This window comes from Cyanistes caeruleus, chromosome 4 (genome assembly GCF_971803275.1).
Source record: "Cyanistes caeruleus chromosome 4, bCyaCae1.hap1.1, whole genome shotgun sequence".
Lineage (NCBI taxonomy): Eukaryota > Metazoa > Chordata > Aves > Passeriformes > Paridae > Cyanistes > Cyanistes caeruleus.
This window is the reverse complement of record NC_141704.1, coordinates 53993928-54018754: the sequence shown is the minus strand read 5'-3', so window position 1 is coordinate 54018754 and position 24827 is coordinate 53993928. Positions and strand designations below refer to the sequence as shown.

At 37.5% G+C, this 24827-nt stretch overlaps 1 protein-coding gene across 4 annotated transcripts in view; it reads left to right on the top strand.

Moving 5' to 3' along the window:
• The window catches only part of CNTN1 (contactin 1), a 207545-nt gene that overhangs the window by 39411 nt on the left and 143307 nt on the right, over positions 1-24827 (top strand). For 2 of the 4 annotated variants that reach the window (XM_086884682.1, XM_086884684.1), the window contains exons 2-3: positions 18104-18149; positions 21779-21904. The gene's annotated coding sequence lies outside the window, so the exon portion shown is untranslated. The remainder of the gene's footprint in view (positions 1-18103; positions 18150-21778; positions 21905-24827) is intronic. The other 2 variants (XM_086884683.1, XM_086884681.1) reach the window with 1 other exon arrangement.

The following is a 24827-nucleotide window of genomic DNA, read 5'->3' as shown; positions in this document are numbered from 1 at the left end:
AGATCAGATAAAATAAGAAATCAGCAGTGTGTTCCAATTCATATAGGAAGAATTCTCTAAATTTAATTTGTCTTATTATAAAACTAGACCTTCCAATACTACCTGAGTTTTTATTTTAAATAAAACAATTCTTAGCTAGAAATTCAATAAAGTAACATTTTCCCATTTTTTGTTAGCAAAAAATTAATCTTAGTATAGTCTGTGTCTTGGACCTGTTCAAACAAAACCAGATCTCTAGCACATGCTGGATTTTAATAATATAAATACTTCAGAATTCTAAATTACATAAATAGAGCAGGCAGTTGACAGCCTTGAAAATAACTCTTACATTCAGCTGGTGGATAAGAAGATGTTTATTTTGGGTTGTACGATTCCCATAATGGAGAAGAAATTACTGTTTTGCTGTCCTATTTTTATATTGCTGATCAATTCTCTTTGCACAGTAAAGATACGGTTCTGATTCAGATTTACGATAGGATTTGATCAGTCTCTTCAAGACCAAAGAGAAAATTCTTGTACTTTACTATTTCATTCTGGGGAGTCAGATGCATGGTTTAATATTCTTGCCCTTTATTTAGCCACAGATTTTTGTTTGGTATCAAAACCAAACAGATGCCCCAGAAGTGTAAGTATTAGTGTTTGAGACTGGAAGTACATCTGGCTGCAAACTGGCAGCCATTGCTGCCAGCTCCATCTGCCCCAGCAGATGTACAGTGACACCAGCACTGGAAATGTGGGCCTAGAGCTGCCAGGGGAAACTTCAAACCCTAACTTCTTCCCTGTCTCATAAGAGAAGTAACACTGACAGAGATAGTCCACTTTTATTTAGAAAAAGCTGCCTGAGGGAGCTGTAGAATCTGCTGGTGTGGTGCTCCTCTGGAGTGAAACTCAAGCTTGCTCTGCTCTGCTTGGCAAGGCTCTGTGTGTGCTTAAGTCCAAGTGTTTGCTTGCCTTATTTCTGCTCTTGGGAAGCAATCATCCCCCTGTGTACAAAATTGTGTAGAACTGATAATTCTACAATAATAAAATATGTCTGATCCTATGTTTTAAATACAGTGCTCCTAAGATACCAGAGGCTTTGCATTTAAAGGCAGTGTATTTTAAAGCCTGTGGCTTCCTCAGGTCACTTCTCAGGCAAGAAGTGCCAGCCCTAGCTGTGGGGGAAGCAGACTCCAAGGTCTGCCATCAGCAGCTGTTTTTGACGCTCTGTTAAGTAAAGCCTGGTAATTCCGGCACTGGTTGCATGCAACTCAGTTGTCACCAAAGAAGTGATTGCACCATCAGCTAAAAGGGAAAACCTGAATGAAAGGCTCTTGCTATCTGTAAAAACAAAAATTTCTGGTCATTGTACCTTTTCGTCAGAGATGACTAATTACACCTCCCTGAGGTCTCCAATGGACAGGTTATTGTGAAGAACTTTTGCACCATTTTAATACTGAAGAGGATTTTGTTTTCCAAGCCAAGTCATTGAGCTTTATGCTTACAGGCATTGTCAAAGCATATGATTAGTTGCAAGTCATGTTCCAGACTGTGGCACTTGTGACTGCTAAGAGCAGTAAACAATCAAATACTCCAGCCACATAGGGGAGACTGAAACAGGACTGAAAAAAGGTGTGAGATATGAATTCCCAAGGAGTTTAAAGAATACTTCACCTGTTTTTTTTCTGGCAGCCAATAACCAAATACTACTTTTAAAGCCTCATATAAAAAAATATTGTTTTACGTTTGTTATGTACACTATAGAAATATCGTACAAATGCTGTGTGAAATTCAAATACTACAGCACTACATTAACAAAATTCATACAGCTGTATGGGCTGCTATGTATAGTTTTACTATTTTTTCTTCTCATATTTCTCTTTTCATTTTATTTCATACGTTAAAGCCATGTGAGGTCATTTATATTTGCAGTCTGCATAGTCCAATTTTTTCCTTGCCTATTTTGAATCTTTGTGTGTGTGTGTGTGTGTGTTGGCCTTGTTCAAGGACCTAACATCTTCCAAAGGAAGAGGATAGTTTACAGAAATGCACACTGACATGTTGTTCTGTGCCCTTATTATGGTTGCTCATGCTTCCAACACATTCTCCAGTGCACTCTGCAAGAGTGAAACACCAAATACAGGCCAAAGTTTCTGTATGGAAAATGTAACCTGTCTTACAGATTTCATTTTTATGTATGCCTTCATTTGCAGTGACAACAAGGAGCTGATTATTTTCATCATATAATTTTGAAGTATTTTATATCAGTGGAGGAAAAATAAATCTTGTTCAGATTTTCATTCCTGTAAGCTCTGGTGTAGTTGTGCTGTAATGGAACTGTCATACAACCTCCAGAACCAGCCCTGCAGTTCAGCCTACTGGTGTGTCTAATGTATAATTTGTCAGGGCTAATTTCAGCAATGTTGTCAATAGCTATAAAAAAGCTTGTGGTAGCTGAAGCAAAGGGTAACTGTAGGAGGGCTGGAGTAGCACTTGCTGCTCTAAAGAGAAATCAGAAATAGTTCAGAAACTGAAGAATTTGACCCCACTTTGATGTAAAAAGTGAGTGGAGAAAGAAGGACTTTAATCCCTTAAGTGTGATTCAGCATCCTTGTGTCTATGTTAGCATAATTTTGGACTTGGCACCCTGTGTGTCTCTCTCTTGCAGAACTGGCTGACTGCCAATGTCAGCAGAAGTCAGTGTAATCCTCCCTCTGAGGAGGCACCTGCACCCTGGGGCAGAGGGTCCTGTACAGCTTCTGCTGCACCTCCTGGTGTCATCAGCCCTTCTTCCTCTCCACGGGCTAGAAAGCATTTAGAAAAGTGATAACTGCCTGGGGACTTCATAAGCCGTTCTTGCCATGTCCCAAGTTCATTTGTATTAGTTAATTTACTGCATAGTCAAGTGTGTTTTGAATTATTGAGCTTTTATGTGAATAAAAGTCTCTGTGTGAGGGGAGATACTGTGCTGTCAGCATCTGCTGAAAGCTGGGATTTGTGATGTATGCCAGAGTCCTGGGAATACTTCAACTGCGGATGGTTTGGAAAAGCAGCTATTGAACAAAAAGCTAGATGAAACTTCAGCATTTGTCACCTCTTGTCTGTCAGAATTCAGAGATGGATAGTGCATTATTATTTAGAACATCGAGGGTTCCTTTTAACAGTTAATATTATTGTGTGCTGACTGTATTCTTGTTACTATTTATTCCCTGAATTTATGGGGTTTTTTTGCAAGGTAGTGTGTGGCCTAAAATAGGAAGCTTTTCTTCAGCAATCTGCAAACTGATGAAGCAGTCAAAGAAGATGTAGAGCAATCATTTTTGTAGAAAATACTGAGGGAAAGTTACATTCTCAGTCTCTAGTGACCAGTAAGCATCTGTTTTTTCCCTTGCATTAAAAGACATTACAAGGAGATAGAAGACATTACTGGTCCTTTAATAAAAATGCTGTTGAAAAGTACTGATGAGCTTCCTCCTAGGATCTGCTTTCTCCACTTGGCATTCAGGGATGGTACATGAACCAGTTTATTTCAAAGGCCGGCACAACACAAAATATGCAGCCAAACATACAACAAATTGATATGAAAGCGAGGATCTGTAGAGTAGAAGTTACAGTTGCAGGCAGTTTTTACAGATTTAATATTGGCATTGTTTCTGCTTAAACTCAGGAAAGAAATAGCTTCTCATCATTTCTGGAAAATATTTAGGGAAAGGTGCAGGGTTAGTAACTGAGAAAAATTGTTTCCTGTCTTTCAGTTGGAAGACACAATAAAAGATTTTTGTTGCCTGTAGTGGAAAATTTTTTTTGCAAAGTAAATAGCAGCAGAAGTAAAACAAAACAAAAAACATGAAAGGGAATGTTTTTCCAGTAGGTTTCAGGGTGAAAAATGTAAATAAATACTGAAATATTTCTAAGCAAGACTTATCTGCCTTACATTCTGAATCTCTTTTCACTGAGGAAAAGTAGGTTTTCTTTTTTATTTAATTCAGATTCTGAGTATTCCAATTAAAATTCTTTGAGCAGAAACAGTTGTATATATTTAAACTGTGGGAGGAGTTAAAATGCAGACTGTTAGGCATCTCTTGTATGGCCAAGAAATTGCAATTAAAAGGTGTGAGAAATAATTTAGTATGTATTGGGGAAGTCTGTAAAAGAAGTTTTTATAAATTCCTATAAAACACAGGAAACTTTATATGCAATTTTATTAAGGTTCAAATTTGCAGCTAAGCTAGTTAAATAACTCTGCATTTCGAGCATCCAAAATGACACTGCTTCTAAGCTTAATATTATTCCTCAGTGTTCATGGATGCTTTCTGATGTTTAGTTGGATCTGTCAAAAGTGCAGTACAGTTCAGCTTCCATCTACAGTTATAATCTCAAGGGAGATTTTCAAGGCAGTCCTTGGTAAAAGCAGTGAGATGAAGGAATATAAATTTTTTTTTTGAGAATAAAGGAAGAAGAATCTTTAGAAGAATCTTCAGATATTTTCCTTTATCAATTCTAAATCACTCATGATAAACATAAATTCTCATTTGGGTTAGAAACCAAAGGTGATGGTTTTAGTCAGTAGTTGAGTTGAACTATACAAAAGCTGCTCTGTTTTAGTTTTAGGCAGTAGACTGCCTGGAATATCTTGTCTTCTACTTGAGCTCACCTAGTATCAAATCAAAGCTAAAATATCTAAGTTTGGAGTATTGTTTTCCTACCCAGGTACCAGGCTACTTAGTGGATTTCCTGATCTGAAAGTAAAACCATAACTTTGAAATATCTTTGGTTTTGGAAGATGAAATTTAAGGATGCTGAAGTTGCAAGACCAATAACAATGGGATTCTACCTGTAAGAGAGTTCATGAAATGTTGATACTTTTCTTGGATGACATTGCATATACAGAACTGAGCTCCAGATTTTGTGATATGTCAGTTAAACTGAATGTAGTATTTTAGTCCCTTGCCATATTTTTTGCTTGTTCCCAGCTGCCCTAGAACCTTATTTATTTGAATAGATTTAACTGTGAAAAAAAAATCTAATAAAAGCCGTCCCAGTTGGATTATGCCATACTTTTAGCAATGAATCTGTCACTGTATCTATCTGAATTGTGGCAAGATTTTTCTCCTATTTGATTTTTTTTCTGCTAGACATAGCTTTCTTGGCAGTTATTTATGTGTTATTTATGTGAATTTCAGAAATGTAGTTTGCTTGCTAGGGCATACCATGATCTAGCAAAATGATTTTCTGGTCAGTATTCTCTTCAAACCATACTGGATAGACATGGGAGTTGGACAGTTATTTCCCTCCCTCACTCTCCAAGCTATGAAAAAGAAAAAGCACAGCAGAAATTAGATTTGAGAAAAACATGGTCTGCTCAGTTTGATTGTTACAGCTTCCTTAATATAATTTTAAAAAGCAATAAAAGAATAAACAGATTGGACCACTCAGGCAAATGGAAACAAGCTTCTTTTGGGAGTTTTTAATCAAAAATATATAATTATGGGAGGTAGACTAAAAATGACAAAAAATGAAAAGCATTTCTTAAATGACTAGTCCTAAAAATAAGTAAGCAAAAAAAGTTAACCATCTGTACAGATTTTGCAGTGTTTTTCCTGTAGCAGGCACTTCCTTAATATTTTGTAAACCAAATTCCAGAAATTCCCATCCACATAAAATCCTCATTATCGTCATTTGTGGTTTATCCTCCTCTACCCGTCCTCCACTTTCTTCCCAGTGAATGTATAACATACAGGACAAATCCCCTTCAAAAAGCTTTTGTTTATTGACTCAAAAAGTTCTTACATCCAAAAACCCATTCTCCAAATGGAAAATATTTTAAAATTTGTGCCTTTTTTCCCCCATCATATGAGTTATTTTTGAGAATTGCAATGTAAACAAAACATGAGAAATTAATTTGTAAGATAGTAATGAGAGATCTGAAATTGATTGGAGAAACCAATTCCCACTTGCAATAAAAAATGGTGCCTTGGCCATGGAGAAGATTATTTCCAGCATATCAGTTGTGTAAAGCAGTCCCAATGTGAATAATGTTTCATAACACATTGAAGTAATTCACTTAGCTTTTGGAGAAAAAAAGCATGTTTCAAAGTCCATTAATCTCTGGAACACAGTGCATTTATAATGTTCTTTTCTAATGATGTTTCTGGCTTTTAGCCTTCTAACTGGTGCAGTATAGCCAGATTTCATAAGCCATCCAGTCAGACCAGGCCAAGGCTTACAGGAGGCATGGAAGTTCACCAGGTATAGATCAGCCAGTTGTGAGGCACAACTCAGCATTGACACAAACAGAATTTAAGTTTGATAGGGTTGTAAGCAGAGCTAACTTTGTCTTTTGGTAGTGTTTAAAGGCATATTATAACTTTCTTTAAAGTTATTTTGTCTTATATAACGTTTGATTTTGAAACTTAGCCTTGATATATAAATATACATCTAATGTATGTGCGCTCCTGAGAGGAAAAAAGCAAACAATAAATCAAATCTAGATTTTACACATCATATAATCCATCATCTTTTGTTTGTACAAACATATGCTCCCTGCTTTCAAGGGACCATGTTGAGGAGGGCAAGGTTCAAAGCACCATGCTTGAGACAGCAAGAGTTTGCAGAGTTATGCACTAAGTAGTGCATATCTGAAGTTTTTTTGTAATATGCAACCAGGAATGACCTTCTCTAAATTGGTATTTTAAAGGGAAACCTAGGACGATGTGAACATTGTTGAGACCGTACAGTTATTATAGGGTGTTGTATCCAGTTAGATCAGGGGAAATTTTAACCGTGATTTCAGTCAGAGCAGAATTTCGCTGTTATTTTACAAAGTCTTATCAAAGACCAGATGAAAGAAGTTATTTATTTATTGGCACAGGCTTTCTAGAAATAACTCTAAAAATAAGAGAGAACGTTGTAATATAAACATAGCTTTACATAATGAAATCAGTATTTAGTTTTCCTAATTCTTACTCTTTATGAGATATAAGCACTAGAAGACTTTTCAAGACTTGGTAGAGCCATAGAATATCTGCTGTGAAGGCTGGAATAGGTGCATAGGATTTTGTTTTCTCTTTGTCAAGGAGAATCAGTACGCGCTGGTCTCCTCAGAGGTAGGAGGGAGTTGGTGCAGTGAAAGGAATTGCCTTCACGGTCTCCTGCAGAAGAGGAGATGCATTTACTCAATCTGATGTTCTCCTAAGGAGGAGGTGAAGGATAGTCTGGGAGAGCTCCTTTCTTGGCAGATGCTGCAGAAGCTGTTCAATCCATGAATCTCAGAATGAGCCAGAGCAGCAAAACTCTTAAATGGGGGCCACAGCCCACTGTTGACTTGTCTGTTTTCCCTCCTTTCTTCTGACATAAGGGTAAGGCTTTTTTGGGATGTGGGTCCTTTTTTTATCAGAAATAAATACTCAGTAGTGATTTATTGCTTGTTCCTTGTATTTTTTTTTATTCTTTTATCCTTACTAGGAGGAGAAGGGATGGAAAGCAAAGCAAAGGTAATTTTTTTTTTAACCTGGTAAACATCAGGGCATTCTCTGGGGTTCACAGAAGCTTTCTTCCCTCAGGTGGGCACTCATGGTGCTGTGAGCAAAGTGATGGCTGTCAATGGCTGTCAACAAAGTAAAGTAGATGAGACAGAGGACAAAACAAGACTGGTAATTAATTGTGGTTAATTGGTATAATTCATTATCTTGTTTCTGAAAGCAGTCACAGAATATCTTCCTTGTGAGGGATGAGAGCAAACTAGCAGCTAAATATTCTTTCATTGTAATTATTTGTAAGAATTTTCGTAGTGTTTTGTGATACCTGGACTAGAAAATACCCACTTATTATCAGAGTAGTAGACATTTTATGTGTACACACACAAACCAGTTACTGCACTACTCCGTGTCTTCATTCCTTCCCACCTGCCATTTGTCTTGGTTTCCTCTGACTATGGGGGGACTGAGCACTGCACTTTAAAATGGCTCAGGCTGTGCTGGATCCAAGTTTCATGACTCACTGGCAGCTGCAGCAGTGGCGTTGTAGCCACGTGTGGATAGGAGGAAACATCTCAGCTCCTGTCATGCTCTCTCAGAGCGTGCAGCAGCCCCATTTGCAAGTACAAGAGGACTGTTGGAGCTGTGTTTACTGTTCAAACTGCTGATCTGCATCTTCTGGATCAGGTGAAAAAAACAACTCACCGGCTAGGTGGAAGCATCTCACAGGCTGAGCTGTGTTGTGCTGTATGACATGATACAGACAACAAAGCCCCAGCTCTCTGGAGTCTGTGATCTGACATAATATACATAATGTTAATCAGGAGAGCTCTCAAAATGCTTTCCTGACAATCCTAATCTTATTTTTCATTTCATGGGCCCATTTATATCCCTGAGAGCTTATCTTAGTTTTCTCCCCTGTCAGTGATGTCATCCAAAATCCTAAAATTCGGTGCTTTATTTATTTTTGCTGGTGGAGAAATCTGTTTTCTGTGAATTGCAGAAAAGGAAAACAGATGATCAGAACTTCAGCACAGTTATTCTCCCACATTATCTGTCCTGTATTTAAGGTAATAGTGCCTATGTTGTCATCCTTCTCACTTCCTCCAGTTTGGGGAAGTTCTAACTGTGGCTGTAAGCTCTGCAGAAGAAAAATAATGTGTTCCATCCACTTTTCCTTTCCACCTATACTCACTCAAACATTGCATTCCTTTGAGGTAGTCAGGTGTAAAAGTGTATAGTTCTGTCTAGTTTGTCTTGGGGCACAGGACACTCTATTTGGCAGACAGTTACTCAGGATCTTACATTTTTATTATTAAGCTAATCGTAAGTCCAAATCTATAACAGTAAGAGAGCTACTTTGATGTTTTTACTGTATTGGTTCAGAAGGGAGGTGACTCTCTGGTAGTATAATGCATTCTCCAATGGGTTCAAGAAGTCCTGTGAGGCTCTGATCTGGCTGCATGCCTAATAGATCGGTACATTTCTAACTCAGCTTTTAAGCCCAGCAGGCTGGCTCAGTAGAAAAATGAGGAGATGGACTTTTGGGCATGATGAGGTAAACAGCATTAGCATTTTCTGGGTCTAGAATGCCAATTCTGCCAAACCATGAAATCATATATACTGTATGGAGGAGACTTTGGTTAGTTGGGCACCAAGATAAAATCATTAAATCATTCAAGACAGAATATGAGCCAGCATTTCAGAAATCGGGCAGTAAGGAAAGAAATGTTTACTACTGACAACATTTTTAGACTTAAAGGAAATATTTTTTGTTTTATGTTTATTTTTGACATCAAAAAATACTTTCATGGAAAGGTAGTTTGATCAGGGGAGCACATGATAGAAATTATTTAAATTTTAATTCAGATTGAATCCAGTCCAAGTGATCAGTATCTGACTAGAATAAATATCTGACATTTAGAGATGGTAGTTCATGTGACAGGAATTGATGATATAGTTCATTTTTCAGTGAAGTAATTTTACATAAAGTAATACTTTCATTAATTCATTAATTTCAGAGAAGTTAGAAAAGGTCAGAAGTTTTTTGCTTATTAGCTGAAGAGAAGCTGATTTTCCCAGGCTATGTATAAATGTGAGGTTTACATTATTAGAATGGCAGAAAAGCCCATGACATGCTAAAGGGTTTCATCAGCATCTGGTTTTCCAGATAAACATTTAATGAAAAACAAGGACGTGCATATTGTTTAGCCTGTTTCTAAGGAAATGAGACATAGATGACTGTACTGTGCACTCACTGGTGTTCCACTGGTAACTTTTGTACCTGTTGTGCGATTTCTAATTCAAACTTGAGGAAGAATTCAGTTTCCTAAAACAACTGCAACTGACCCCAGTAAGGAGGAGTGTTACCTCATGGTTAACTGTTGTGCTGGAAGCACACATACCTGCAGAACTGGCTACACTTGTTGAGTTCTTAAGCAAGGTATACCACAGGTTGTGGGGACAGCTGGTGGGCAATTTACTTACAGGGTTTGGACATCAGTCATAGGTGCTGTGGGATAGTGGATAATTCTGCAGGGCAAGGGAAGGAGCTGGAATTCTTACTGAGGCAAGGCAGACAGGAGAAGCTGCAGGATTCATGTATCTAAGGTTTCTTTACTCATCTTCAGTCATCTGTTCATGCAGCAATTTACATTGCTCTATGAGTATTTAAATTAATGCAAAGAAAAATTCCTAAGTATTGTCTCGTTTAGTACACATAAGTGAATTGTTAAGCAAGATGGAAGCCCACGTCAGATATAAAAGATTTTTGCTTGTTAGTACAGCTAGAAGTATATATTCTTGTGTTTGGTAAACAGGTAACTTTTCTTAATGAAAATGTCTTAACGGTATTTCACAAATAAAAATGAAGTGCTTTTAATGTATCATGCTTTTAGTAGCTCTGTTCAGTGCCATGCACAAAAAATAAAAATGAATACCTAAATACTTACTTTCCTTTTTTGTTTTTAGGTTATTTTATTGCATAACATTTAAGCACTAGTATGTTTATTCCTGAGGCTTGATACTTGTGGTAGTAGTATTTTGAATATCACGTCTGATTTTGTCAGAGAAACTTATTAGTACCTTAAGGATTGCAGAATTATTAGTGCTTTTGTTTTTCTAATTGGAGTTCTTAGACTAAGTTATTTAGTATCGTGCTACCTGACAGAAATTTTAAGGCAATTCTTCTCCAACTCCTACGAAAATTTTTTTGGTTGTTCCCAAGGATCTGATACAATGTCCTTTATCTTTTCATAAGTAGAGCTAATCCACATCTCTTTTTAGTTCTTGGGCATGCACTCACCAGTTGAAAATCCTGTAATGAAGAATTGAATCATTTGTTTAATGGGTGTTCTGCATGATAGAAGTAAGGGCAGATATAGCTCCTTGTTCTTCCCAGTAAATCCAGGCCTGTGGAACGTACTTTGAAGTGGTGACAGTTTTATGTTCTTTAGAGTAGAGATTAATTACTCTTTCTAAACCAGATGGGTTAGGGTTTAGAAGGTAATGCAGGCTACCTCTGAATCCCACAAGTCAGAAATCAGAAAACTTAAATGATGTAGAACATGTAATTTTCTTCAGTATTTCTTTTTATTGATTCCAGTGATAATTAAATTAGAACCTTTTGGCAGTTCTCAGAACATTTTTATCAAATTTTACAGTGATGGATTGAAGGTTTCCATGTCCAGGGTGAACAGGGTTGTTAGCATAACTCAGCCTGAGCTGGTTGAATGCACTTTGCTAACATTATTCTCGAGGGTAAAAGATGACTTTCCTTTTGTGTACTAGGAGAAATATATTACAGGTCTTTGGCAACCCTAAATTTGGAGGCCCTTGATAAAATGTTTGAGCTTGGTTCACTCTGGCAAACCTTTTTGATTTGATGCTTTTGGTTTCATTAAATGCTTCTATTGCAGCTGTTTTTTCAAACTGTCCCATTATCTTTCAGAGCAAATACAGTAGTAATGCAATACATAAAAATGAGAGAGTCAATAAGCATGTGGGTTTTTTTCCACTTCCTGATACATTTTGTGTGAAACAAAAAGCACTTTTCAAATCTAGCCTTAACTGGGCTGGTAATTTTTCTGGTAAATGTTGAAGAACATCCTTGGTATTAAATACTGTATCTACCACCCTACGCTGAAATACTGGTACCTCATTGAAATACCTAATTCTTTATAGATGTACCCTTATAATGACCTAGTGCACAGCGTGATCTCACTTGTGTGGCTGTTACTGCTTCAATGTGAAACTTGTTCACAGGAGGGAGTCGGAATCATTTGTGGTTGTGGTACCAAACCCAGATAGAGCTATGTTGTGGTTTAATCCCTGCAGACCACTAAGCACCAGCAGCCTGGTAGGGTGGGGGTAGAATCAGAAGAGTAAAAGTGAGAAAACTAGTGGGCTGAGGTCAAGGCAGTTATTAGGTAAAGCAGAAGTTGTGCATGAGAAAAAAGCAACAAGTCATTCACCACTTCCCAGGGGCAGGCAGGTGTTCAGCCATCCTCAGGAACACAGAGCTCCATCACAGGTGATGGTGACTGGAGCAGACAAACACCATCCCTCCAAACATCCCTCTCTTCCTTCTCCTTCCCCCAGCTCTGTATGCAGAGCACAGCAACACATGCTCTGGGCTATCCCTGTGGTCACTTGGGGTCAGGTGTCCTGGCTGTGTCCCCTCACAGCTCCTTGTGCACCCCCAGCTCCTCACTGCTGGGGTGGGGTGAGAGGTGGAAAAGGCCTTGGCTCTGGGTAAGCTCTGCTCAGCAACAGCTGGAACATCCCTGTGCTATCAGCACTGTTTTTGTCACAAATCCTGAACACAGCTCCATACCAGCTACTGTGGAGAAAACAAACTATCCCAGCCATAATCAACACATGCTACAACAGGGACACCTCACAAAATCTTATCCATCTAATGCTCTAAGTATAATGTATAAGCAAAATCTATGGCTGTCCAAACATGCTCATTGGATCACTGAAAGCCAATAACTAATAATCTAGTTTTGTCCTTCAATGAACTGGCAATTTAAAGGTACACAAATGTCACCAAAGTCAGAGCCTGAAAATATCACTTAACAATAAATAGCATAAAGTGAATTTCTGTATGGTGAGTTTAGAATAAAATTTACTAATTCCTGCAACATATTGGTTACTATTTAAATATTCCTATATTTTTAGAAAAAATTATTTAATTGCCCAACTGTCAATAAATAGTATGTAGGTGGTGAGGGTAGCCATGAAATAGAGGATTTTCTTGGTTTTCTGGTGTTTCTTCATCATTAAAACAGAAATGAGAAAGCTTGCAGCTTAGAGTGATTCTAACTTGTTCCCTGCTAAGGCATTTGGAACACTGCATCTCACACCCAGAGGACATTACAAAGAGACTTTTAATGTTTTCTAGTGCTGTAGTATGTGGTAGGATGGTAACTTACATAACTAAAGTTCATGTTATCACATGGTTTCTGGAACAATAGTAACAAAGCAAGCTTGAAGATTCTCTAGAACAAAGAATGGTGTATTCAAAAATAAACTTTCTGTCTTTGTCAAAAAGCAAGCACCTTTGGTTTTTTGGTTTGGTTGGAGTTTTTTAGCCTCTTTTTGTATTTATAGCAACAGAAATTCACACTTACACTTAGCTTGCCACAGGCAGATCTTTTTGCCTTTGCCAGAAGCCATTCCTGTCTTGCATAAAGAATGGTTTATGAGAGAGATTTTGAAAAGAATTTCATATTGTCCAATGGGTAGCATCATTGCCTTAAAGTGATTAGTTAGAGATTTCTTAATACATGGAGGGGATCTCCTGCTGTATTGTTTAGAATAGACAATACACTCTTCAAATGCAAATAGTTTATATTATTTCAATAATACTTTAATACGTTGGAAATCCTCTTAGTAACACTACAGCTAAATTAGTGGTAGAACAATAATAAAATGAATGACTTGCTATTGCAAGTGGAGGCAGCATCCATGTGCTGTTTGTATAGGCTCAGTTTCTGAAGAAAGATTAAATGAGGTCCTGGTCCTGCATGATTACTTATGTGAATAAAGTTCCTGATATGTAAATGTTTTCAGGATAAGCACCTTTGTAATTTCCCAGGCAGGAGCCATATCTGTCTCTTTGCTTTGTGATACACCTCCAGTGTGAATAAACCTATAATGCTCAATTTTAATTCCTTGCGAAAGCAGTGACTTAAGCTCTGGCCGTGAGTTAAAATCAGAATAAACAGGGAGCAAGCATTGCAGAGGCTTTTAGCACACTGACAGTTCTCTTTTGCACTGTTGAGTTGATGTGTTTATAGCCTGGGTTTGCAATGAGCTCATCTGTAGAAGAGTGAGACCTTGGCTCTCCACCGCTAAAGGATCTGGTTGCCCCTGTTTGAAGACCTCAATAGCTAATGGAACAGCCTGCAGCCAGTAGAAGATGATGATATGTTGCCATGATTAACCAAAGCAATTTTAAAAATTGCTTAATCGCATTGTGACTTTGTGGCATCTGGAAATGTGTTTTTTAATGTCTTTGGCAGCAGCTCTGCTGAAGGCAGGCAGGGCTCTGGTGCTTAGCCTGGGCCTGCTGGGGCTGTGCCTCTGTTTCTGGGACAGAGGAATCCTGAATGATGTGAGGAGCTACGGTTTATCTTTAGTATAATCTGAACTTTCTTATTTCAGTCCAGCTCCTTACAGTTAATTATTGATACAGTTAATACACAGAGTTTCTGGTATGTGTTCCATTCTCTGGTCTACGCTCACCCTTTCAGCATCCTTCGAGTCTGCAGCCTGGTGCTGTCAATACTTCTCAAGGACAACTGGAGGGGCAGATGAGTGAGGTTACAGTGAGTCAGTAGCACACTGCTGCAAGGATAAGTGGCATGCTAATGGTGGGGGTGTCCCTTACTGCCGTCTCATAAATCCACTAGGAGACATTTTTACACTTTTTCTAGCATGGTTGGCTTACTTGCACTTTCTTAATTGATTCTCAGTTCCACATGTTTACTGCTGCTAAAACTGATTTTACTTTTACACTGTAACTTATATTTTCTGGCTCATGCCTTCGGTATTTTCTTGTGTCAGTGATGTGCTACACTGGGGGTTTTTGTAGGGTTGTAGATAATTCTATGATTTTTTTCCATGACACTGCAGTTAATAGTTTATGAAGGAACTTTCTCAATATTTGGCTTCTGATGACTGGAAATTTTTTATGCCAGTGCATACTTTCCTGTGAATGTGCCTGTTTTTCAGCATATGAGGTGACTTAACATCTGAGCTTAAGGAGAACACTGGTGTGACTTCTACACAATAGTCCCAGAAGGAATTAACCTACATAATATTTTTTCCACTTTTCAAGATTTTTTCTTTTTTTTTTTTGCTATGTGAAGGATCTGTTGGAAGGGCCATATGTGTGGGAAGAAAAGATACTTAAAAGGATTATGTGGAAATGCAGAGGAGGGCTTTATGGGAGGGTGGGAAATTATTGCTAACAGTTTGACTAAAGCTACTAGAAATATGTCAGATGTCAGAAGTCCTTACTGTTCTGAGGCAGAACTGAAATTTTAATGCAATTTATACGTTTAGAAATGCTTTGTCTAATGGCTCATACCAATATCTTTTTTTTAGTGTGACAAACTAGCATATTGATTTTTCAATTGAACCTTAATATCTCTAGGTAGGCAACAGCTTTGCGTGTCTTTGGAACTTGGAATATCTAAGCTCCTGACATGCACAAAAAACAATGCATGTTTTTTATTCATGCAGGATTCTGCATACTGTATCCCAGCCAGAAGCCATTCCTAAGTAGATCATGGAGATACAAGTGTCTTTCTGATACAAACCAAGTAATCGTCTTTGAGCTTGGTAAAGTTCTTACTGTTCCTGTGTTTCTTGTCCATGGGTGATGTTTTGCATGACATACTCCTATAGTGTCATCCACAATGTTTTCATATGTGACAGGTACTACAAAAGGGTTTTTCTCTCAGTGGAGGTTAATTTATAATGGCCTTTTTTTTACCATTGCTGTGCACAGCCAGTGCCTGGTGCTGAACTGATGAGTTCTTCTGATTAGCAAAGTCTGTAAGTGGTGTTTTCAAGGTCTCCTTATGATTGCTTTGGCATTACTGAGTTCAGCAGTAATCTTTATCCATCACAGCTCTCTCCTTGCTTCACAGTGTGATTAAGGCTGAAGAAGAGATATTCTAAAACTGTGTGTGTTTTTCTATAAATTTTCATGTACAAAGATTCATGCAAATCACTTCATTGTCTTTTACAGCCCACTGTGAATGGAAAAAGTGGAGTAAAACTAAAAAAAAATTAAATATTCTGCCTGTCTTCATTATGTTATGAGCTAAAATTATCAAATCATATTTTCATGACACCTGATGCAATATTGTGAATCCTTGTAAAATGAATACGATCACTTTCCCAGCTAACTCAGTGGCTCAGTGCAGGTACCAGTAGATAGAAATACTTTGACTTCAGTGCTGTTCCTCAAATATAAAAGAGGACTATTGTTTGATGGCTGCTAGAGTTGTCTGTGGAAGATGCTTATTTAGTCACCAGGAGTGAATCTTGCTGGAGCATCTCTTTCCCTTGCTGTGTCCTGGTGTGTGGGCAGGGCAGCTGCTGAGCTGTGAGGACTGAATTTGCTGGTGATTTCTTTAACATTCTTCTTATTCTTCTTACATTGCACAGCAGTCATAAGCTTTGGCTGAAATAAATGAATGCTTATAAATTAAATAAATTAATTGCATTAAATGCATTAAATGAAATTAATGCATTGAATGCATTGAAATAAATGAATATATGCATTGAAATAAATGAAATAAATGAATTTGGTTGAAATAAATGAATGCAAAGTTTGGTGTAAAATAAAGGGATGATGGAAAATAGCATAGAGAGAGTTACAGAAAGACTATTGTTTAGTAGTATTAGGGAATTTCACTGAATGTGGTAGTAAATAATTCTCATTCCTTTGCTTTAGAAAAAAACATAATTAGCCTAGAGAACTCTAATAAAAAAATTATGTTCTTAAAATGCTTCACATTTTAGAAAACTATTCAGAACACTGATGCCAGACTTTTTCTCTGCTTTAATTTATTTTCCAACCCAACTAATCAATTTGGAAACAAGCATGTAAATCTTTCTATTTCAAGCAGAAAGAGTGACAAAATATATTGCATTATTCTGATGGTGCACCAAATAACTTGTTACTCCAAGACCTTCATACTCAAGATAAATATCTTTCTTAAAAACCAGTTTTTAGAGTTACTAAGACTTCTGACCATGCAAATACGTATTCAACAAGGAAGTGAATGGATAATAAAACTTAGGCATGGCAAAGTGAGTCTTTTTCTGTCTGTGGCTCTGTAAGAGTAGTTAAAATTATTAAAATTAGTTTTATCCACATAATTCTCAGTAGTAGTTTACAAGGAGGTAGAAATAATAAAGTTTTATAGATGGGAATTACCCTGATATTCTGTGCATGTCAGCAGCAGCAGAAGGATTAATCCTGGGTGTCTGAACATGTACACTGACTGACTTATAAACAGAGAGAAGGGATGAACCTGAAAGTGCAGTCATGATCTTCTTCTCTCAGCGCAGTGAAAGTGGTACAGTAAGTCAGAGTACAAGAGAAACAGAATAACAAGCTCACCTTGACTAAGCTACCTACGGAATAATACAGTTTTGGAGCCTGGGTGCCTGGATTTTTTTATGGCACTCATAGAATTAGCAATTGGACTTTATATATATGAAATAATTCCATATCTCACATACTTAAATCATTGACCTTTTGGCTATTAACACAAATTAAGAATCCTACCTACAAATGAACTACAGTTGCAAAAGGAAATACAAGACAGGAATGAGCTGAAAATCTGTTCCTTTTATGTAGCATACTTCTGAAGTGAGTTCTCTTTATTATACAATGGATGAGGTTACTGTAGATCTTTGAAACATTTGAAAATTGTAGTGTAGTTCCTACCTTTGATCCACTGATAAAGATGTATAGTGGATATTACTCCCAAAGTGCTAAGAGAGGCAATTGAGGTTTGGAGGTAGTTTGACAGCATTTACAGCTGTGAATCAGAAAAGAGTTGGGATGGAGAAGTCATACCCAAAGTTGTGTAACTTTTCTTTTTTTCAGGAAGGGCATGCCAAAATTTGATAGATGGATACAAATATAAAGAGGGGTCAGAAGAGATATCACGGAGGCAAGAATTTATTTGTTAGAGAAAGCAAGAGTTTGGTGATAGTATGTGTCTGTGCAGGCATCTCAGTGTAATTTACTTCAGCAGAGAGTGTTTCTGGTAAGGTATTAATAACTTGGAAAAGTAGCTAAATCCTCACCCAAGCCAGTTTGTAAAGGTAGCCTATAATAGCTTGTTGGGAAGCAATCAGGAAAAATAAAACCACACAAGTTTACTCTGTTTTCAAAATCTAATTGTAGTAGAATTTTATAGGTATGTCCTATCTTTATACAAAAAAGTGACTGAACTGGAAACCCACATATTTATGAAAAAAAACATCTTGAAACATCTGAGAAAAGCTGATTGTATGAGAACATTATGAAAATATGCCTAACAAATTCTAACAATTGGTAACTGAAAAACTGAGGATTGAGCAAACAACTGAACCTTGTTTTTATTCAATTCTAGGTACTGCCTCTGGATCTGCAGTGAAACAGAGTCTACCTTATTAGAGGTTGGTGATTTTATTTTCAAGCTCTTACATACAATTTTAAAGTAATCTTTCTGAGAGGCTGAACCTTGGTGTCTTTGGCTGATATATTGACAAGCTGTTCTGTTGAATGTTTCTTTAGGACTGGACCCAAAGGATGTGTTTAATATAAGCAAATGGCAGTAATTCTTCATATTATTTGCAGTTTGGGGTTTTCTGTAAAATGCCTCCTTGCATTTCTCGTTCATGTACTGTTTTAGTTAAATGTAACTTAATAAACAAATTAATGTAGATCAGATTTGAGTTTCTAGTCATCCTTAGCTAACCTGTCTGAAAAATAGCCCAGGAATCCCAGTTTTACTGTTTAATTCATTCTTATAGAGTCAAATATTTATTTTGATCTTTTGTCCATTTCCAAATTACTATGACATGACTTTTTGTATATATGACAAATGTAGTTTTCATGCTGGTTCATTAAAATATATATATTGTATAGTATGACATGACTGTTCAATGTTATTTAAATGGCATATATTTTAGGAATTATTTCAGTCTTTGTACCTTGATTTATCATATAATTTCTGGAGAGAGATAACTCCTCTGTTAAGCTGTTTTTACTTACATTCTATAAAACTTGTTTCTTCATTAACAAAGATGTAAGTGCTGCTTATTAAGAGTTATTTTTTATTCCAGTTGTCTGATCAGAGTTCTGGGAGTTTGTCAGTGCTTTTCTATTTGGATTATGAGTATGATATCATACCTCACTATATTAGTCCCAGTCCTTACACAGGTGTGCTCAGGTTCTTAGTATGATTCACATACAAGTGAAGCTTCTTATCAGCCAGATCTGTTTGAGTCATTAGAATTTCTCAAACTTGCAGCAAATGCACACTGCTGCAAGTAGATGTTCTCCTCTGTGCTTACAGGGGCATCTTTTTACTGTGGAACATGTATTTCTGAGACAGATCTTTAATTCCTGGAACCTGTTCCCTATCTGACATGAGATCCCTGAAATTGTTTACACACTCCTTTTCTGTTTGAGAGTTTGTCCACCCTTGTTTCATTGTTCCTCACACTCAATTTTCCAAGTACATGTTATACTTTCCTTATCTATAAACCCATAACTGGCATTGCACATACTGTTGCTGTCTTATTAAAGAACTGCTTATTTTTCTGTACGAATAAGCTCGTGATCCCTGGAGCAGCTGGATATACCTGATGCTTTTTGTCTTCATTCAAAATGGCCACAATTGCCTGCTGTTTCTAATTTATTTCTGTCATCAGTAAAGGTGAATATCATTTTTATTCTTTGCCTGGGAAAAACAAGGAAAATGAGGAACTAAGAAACTTGCAGAGGTTTGGAAGGTGTAAGTGCAGGAGTGTGCACTTCCCTGCAGTGGCAGATAGCATTGCTTAATCTCTGGGAGAGGACACCTGCCTGCAAGCTCATCAGGTAGTGCTGTGGGTCTGTGTAGCTGCACTGAGCCGCAGGTCAGGTGTAATGTAATTCAGTACTTTTCCTCAGGGAAGGAAGCAGCTGGGAGTAAGCCACTTGTCTCCTGCACAGCTCTCTGCTGAGCTCCTGGGATGCAGGAGACAAGGAGGGATGCAGGAGAGGTAGCAGGTCACATGCTAAGCATATGGCTCTGATCACCATCTTTAGACAGTGCCTGTCATGTAAAATGACAGAGGCTGGGGATAGAGCAGCGCAGCTGGAGTGCAACACTGCAGCCTCCCTATTACTCTCTGACCTTATGGGATTAGCTGGTGTTTTTAGGATCTGCCAGTCATTCCTGTTTTGTTGAGGTCTGGGAGAAATGCTGAGCCATACTGAGCTGCCACTGAGGAGCACCCTCTGGCAGAACTCAGCACTGAGGCCAAGGCTGCAGGAAAGTGGCACAAAGTGCCTGTTGTGTGCCTCTCTGAGTGTCTGACTCAGAGACATGATTCTGTGATAAGACCAAGCACGATGGCTCTCATGGATTTAAAGAGAAGGTTGAGATGCAATTATATCATTCTTCAGGTATTCAGCAGAAGTAATGGTGGTGTGTTAATTACTGCACAAGCTGTAGCATCTCATCTAGAAATCTCTTTGAGGCATACTATGAGCAAATTAAATATCAAGACATTCAAAACTAGTGCTTTTCATATATAGTTGTATTTCTGTGAAGCAGTGCAGTCTCTTCCTCATTGCAATGCCTCTAAGCATGAAAGATTAGATCTCTCTGGTTATAACTGTTACTTCAGACTAAATACTTGCCAACAGTCTTGCAGAATTCCTTTTGGATATTTTCAAATTACTAGAAACAGGGCCAATAATAATTTCCCTGGAAAGGCTCTCATAGGATAGATTCTGCTTATAGTACATTAATTTCTATAACTATGCATCTGCCTTTTATATTGGGGGCATTATTTTCAAATTACTGAAGAGTTTTAAGATGCTCTTGGTAAAGGCCTAAGCAAAATATAAAGGCCAATCTGTTTTCCACATAGTAGATTGCTGTTCAAGAGTTTGTGCCAGCCAGTACAGAGTGCAATCATGTCTTATTCCTCTCAAGAGAGATTAATTACTCGATTGCCGCTGCTTCTGCTGCTCCACGTTCTTATTCTTTTACTACTGGAGTGGTCTGCTTCTCTTATGGAGCAGACTGGCAGAAATGTAAATGTGTATCATTGTCTTCCACCTTCTATCTAATCTTCTATCATTGTCTCCTTGATAAAAGATCTTCACCTGTGAGCTGTTTCAGATATGCACCAGTTTACCCAGCAGTGCAGTTAATTGTGCTTTTAAGATTTTTGTGTTTAAAAGAAAACAAACAGATTTTGTTTTTCCAATAGCACTGTGCACAGCAGTATCTTACAGAACTGCTGCAGATTTGCAGAAATGGAGTTATTGATTCACACACTGATACATTGGAACAGGCCAGATAATTTATCTTGCCATTTTTCTTTTGAGAAAGTTTTGTTTAAGATTATAATTTACTCAGGTGTTTGACACAGTAGGGACTGTGAAAAGATGAAGTATGTCCAGCTAAGATTGCTTGAATCAATTGTATTTGTGTCTTACTAGTTTTCTTGTGAAACAGGCAGTACTGTGTACCTTCGACATTTAATTTTTTAGGTTTGTGTTTACTACATGCATACTTCAGTGGAGTCACTGCTGCAGTTTCTCATGCCTGAGTACTTTCCCACCCTGCTTGGGGTTAAAATTTGACTTGAATCTTACTGAAAGGCACCTCCCAAGTACTACTGCCAGTGCTGACAAAATCCTTTGACTTTGGTAGGACAGTATGGAAGAACATAAATAGCTATTGCAAAGCAGTGAGTACAATCATTATCAAAACAGCAGCAAATACTAAGTGTCAGGCATAGATATTTACGAATTAGGGGTGTCCAGAGAAGTCTTTGCAAGAGTGGACAACAAAAACCAGTAGCCTTGGAAGAAACATGGTAACTGAAGCAACAGAGATGGTATATACAAGTTACCAAAATAACCCACAAGCCCTTCATTTGCAAAAGAAAATTAAACTGTATTTTTCTCAGAATAAGCACTTTTGCATAAACAAAATAATTTATTGTAGATTAGGAGCAGAATACTTGCAGATATTCAGAATGACTCCTTTGTTCATGTGTCAACACTCTGAACTCTGTAGGCAGAGCTGGTGGGAGGAAGATTATCCAGATACTTGTCTAGCCAGATGCTGGAATGGATGCTGGGGTCAAACACCACCTCCTTTTGTTGAGGAAGGAAGCATCTGTATCAAGCACTTCGAACACAGGTGTGGTGAAATCTATTTGAATCAAGGCAAGAGATTAATGCACTTTTATGTGTTGCCAGTTTTCCCAAGTTAATAAAATGTGATTCATATGGATGAAAATAGAGTGTGCCAAATGGCCTTGCAAGACTCTGATATCTTTGATATGTGGCTTTTCACTGTGCATCAAGAATAGTGTGTGTTTTTCATTATAAAGAGACTAACTGTGCAAAATAGTGCTTACTGGACCTTCCAATAATTATGCAAAACTCTTGTTACTGTAGATCTTAAGACCTTAAAGCAATTACTAGATAGTTGCAGACCACAGAACCTTTCCTTGATACAGACATTAATTTGAAATGCATCTGTTTGTTTTTTTTAAAATATGTAAGATGCTCCATTAGTTGATACTGGCATTATTAAAAATGCTTATTCACTAAAAAGTAACTCAAGAGATCACAGATTGTTTACATTACAGACTTTTTTAACAATAGGCTGTATGAATCCCCCCCCAAAACCACTGCAGATAGTATGAAATCCGTTATTGTCTGCTGGTATTTGTGGATTATACAATTTCATCTTAGCTTTCTTTTGAATGACCAGATTGGTTAAAGTTCCCTAGGTCCTGCCTGAGGCACGTTTTGACAACTATGACTAAACTTTTCATTTGGTCTTAAATATTCTTTTAAGATACTCATTCAAGGACTAAATGCAGAATACTAGTAATGACTTCATTAATATTGTGTACTGTCCTAATTATATCAAATACAAAAGCATAAATTACATATTCATTCTAAGAATATTTATGTGTTAGTATATAATAAGCATATTTATATAGTAGTATATAATTCTCCTGTTTATCACTTTAAGGATGGTGAAACTGCACACTAGCAGTGCACCTTCAGCTGGTTTCCTGGTCCTTGCTGACTTTGCATGAGAGCCTTTTGGGATATAGCTCTCCATTTTAAAGATAAGATTTCATGCTTATTCTTCAAAATAATGCCATCCTGAATTTGAAAATAATAGCAGAAGCATAGTACTTTGTAGCTGAGAGCAGGACAACAATCTGATCCAAATATGAATTATAAATGAATAGTGCATACCTGATTTTGCAGATGAGGTATAACAAATTGCGGAGTTACATGTGCTCTGCTAATCCTGCATCATGGTAATTTAAACAGCAGTGCTGCTAACAGTTCCTTTTCTCTTTTTAATGTCATCTGCATATACCTACATGTCTATACACTCATAAATTAATGCATACACACAAATGAGAGGTTTTAATGGAATTGTTCTCTCCTGGATGATACCTGTTTTAGTCACTCCCATGGATGCAGTAGGATGGGATATTTGATTGCTCTCACAGAATAAGCTTCAGAGAACCTCAGTAATCTCTTTCTAAGTATTTGGTTAATACAGAGTATATCCTGGCTACTGTTTTATCCTTTGAAAGTTTCTCCAAAACTTATCAGCATCTCCCTTAAAGTGCAGAGCATTGAAAATGCCAGAACAACATCAAGATTTAAGCAATTGCTTCTGAAAATTAGATTATTACTTACTGTGATATTGCTGAAGCAACAGAAAAAATATCATAAAAGTTGAAATAATGGTGTGAAAAGCTCTGCTTTTTGGTGAACATGTGCATTATGTGTGGACAGGAGAGAGACCATCTGCTATCTACTCTGTGCTGTTCTGGTGAGAAGAGCTGTGTGGGGAGCTGATGGGAAAGCAGTGAGTGTTTTGGCAGCAGCCAGGTGGGCTGTTCTCCCAGGAGATAAACTGTGGGATAGATAATGAATCAGAAAAGTGGCTTCCACAGCCAGAGGTGATACTGGTGTTAGCTGGATTGGCCGGTGTTCTTGACAGACTTGAGTGTGCCATCACTAGAATCTGTAATTGCAGAGCACTTTTGGAGAGGTGGTCACATTTTTCATCTGAGTAGTGGCAAAGGAAATCTGCTTTGCCAAAAAGAATACTGCTAGAGGTGATCTTCTCTGCAGAAACAAGAGGGGTGGTGGCCTGCAGTGACTTCTTGTTTTTACTAGGAATAACTTCATTTTGAAACTTGAGTTTGTTTCTAGAGCTGTCAAAAATAGGTATTCAAAGTAAGAAATTGTGCAAGGTGATATATGTATACTGCTGAGGTATACAAACTGATCAAGGTGGCCCAAGTGCTTCAATCTCTATATTTCTGTTGAGATTTTTTGTTTTATTCCCCTCCTTTCCATTTTACCCCATTTTTTTTAGCTCAGTTTTCTCTTTTTGTCTATGTTTCAACCCTTCTGGTGCAATCGCTTCCAATGAAATCTTGTCCTCAATTATTGACATTAGAAAAAAGAATTTGATGCCACTAAAATCCCACCAGCTATTATTCTCTTCACTTAGGCTTGTCTAAAGGCAAAGGAGACTGAAAGCATGGGCTCTTTAACCACATCTGTCCCTTAAAAATCTCACAGATTCCTGTCAGCCTGTTCATAACCATAGAGAAAAATTATCTAATGTGGTAATCCTGTAAGCAGTGAGGAATTTTCTTCCATAAAAAAATCACAGGTATGGAGCACTGAGGGTGAAAAACTCATCAGCTACCATCTTTCTACCAGGTCTGCACAGGAAAAAGCAAAAATGGACAGAATGTTGCTTTATGGCTACAGATTTGATTGCATCTTGAAAATGTTCCTTCTCCTGTTTCACAGCAGAGTTTGAAGATGAAGTTATTCTTGTAAATTAAAATGCACAATGCATGCACAACATGCATTGGAATTAATAAAGGATTTAAATTTAACAGTAATAGAGACCGAGAACAATGTTATATGTTTAATTTGATGATGGTTAAGGAAAGTCAGCCTTATTTCTGTTTCATTTATGTTTCTAAGTTCAAACTCGGGTGAAAGCTGTGGCTTATGATTGAAGTCTCCTTCTTGCTTAGGCTGTGGAGCTCTGCTCACTG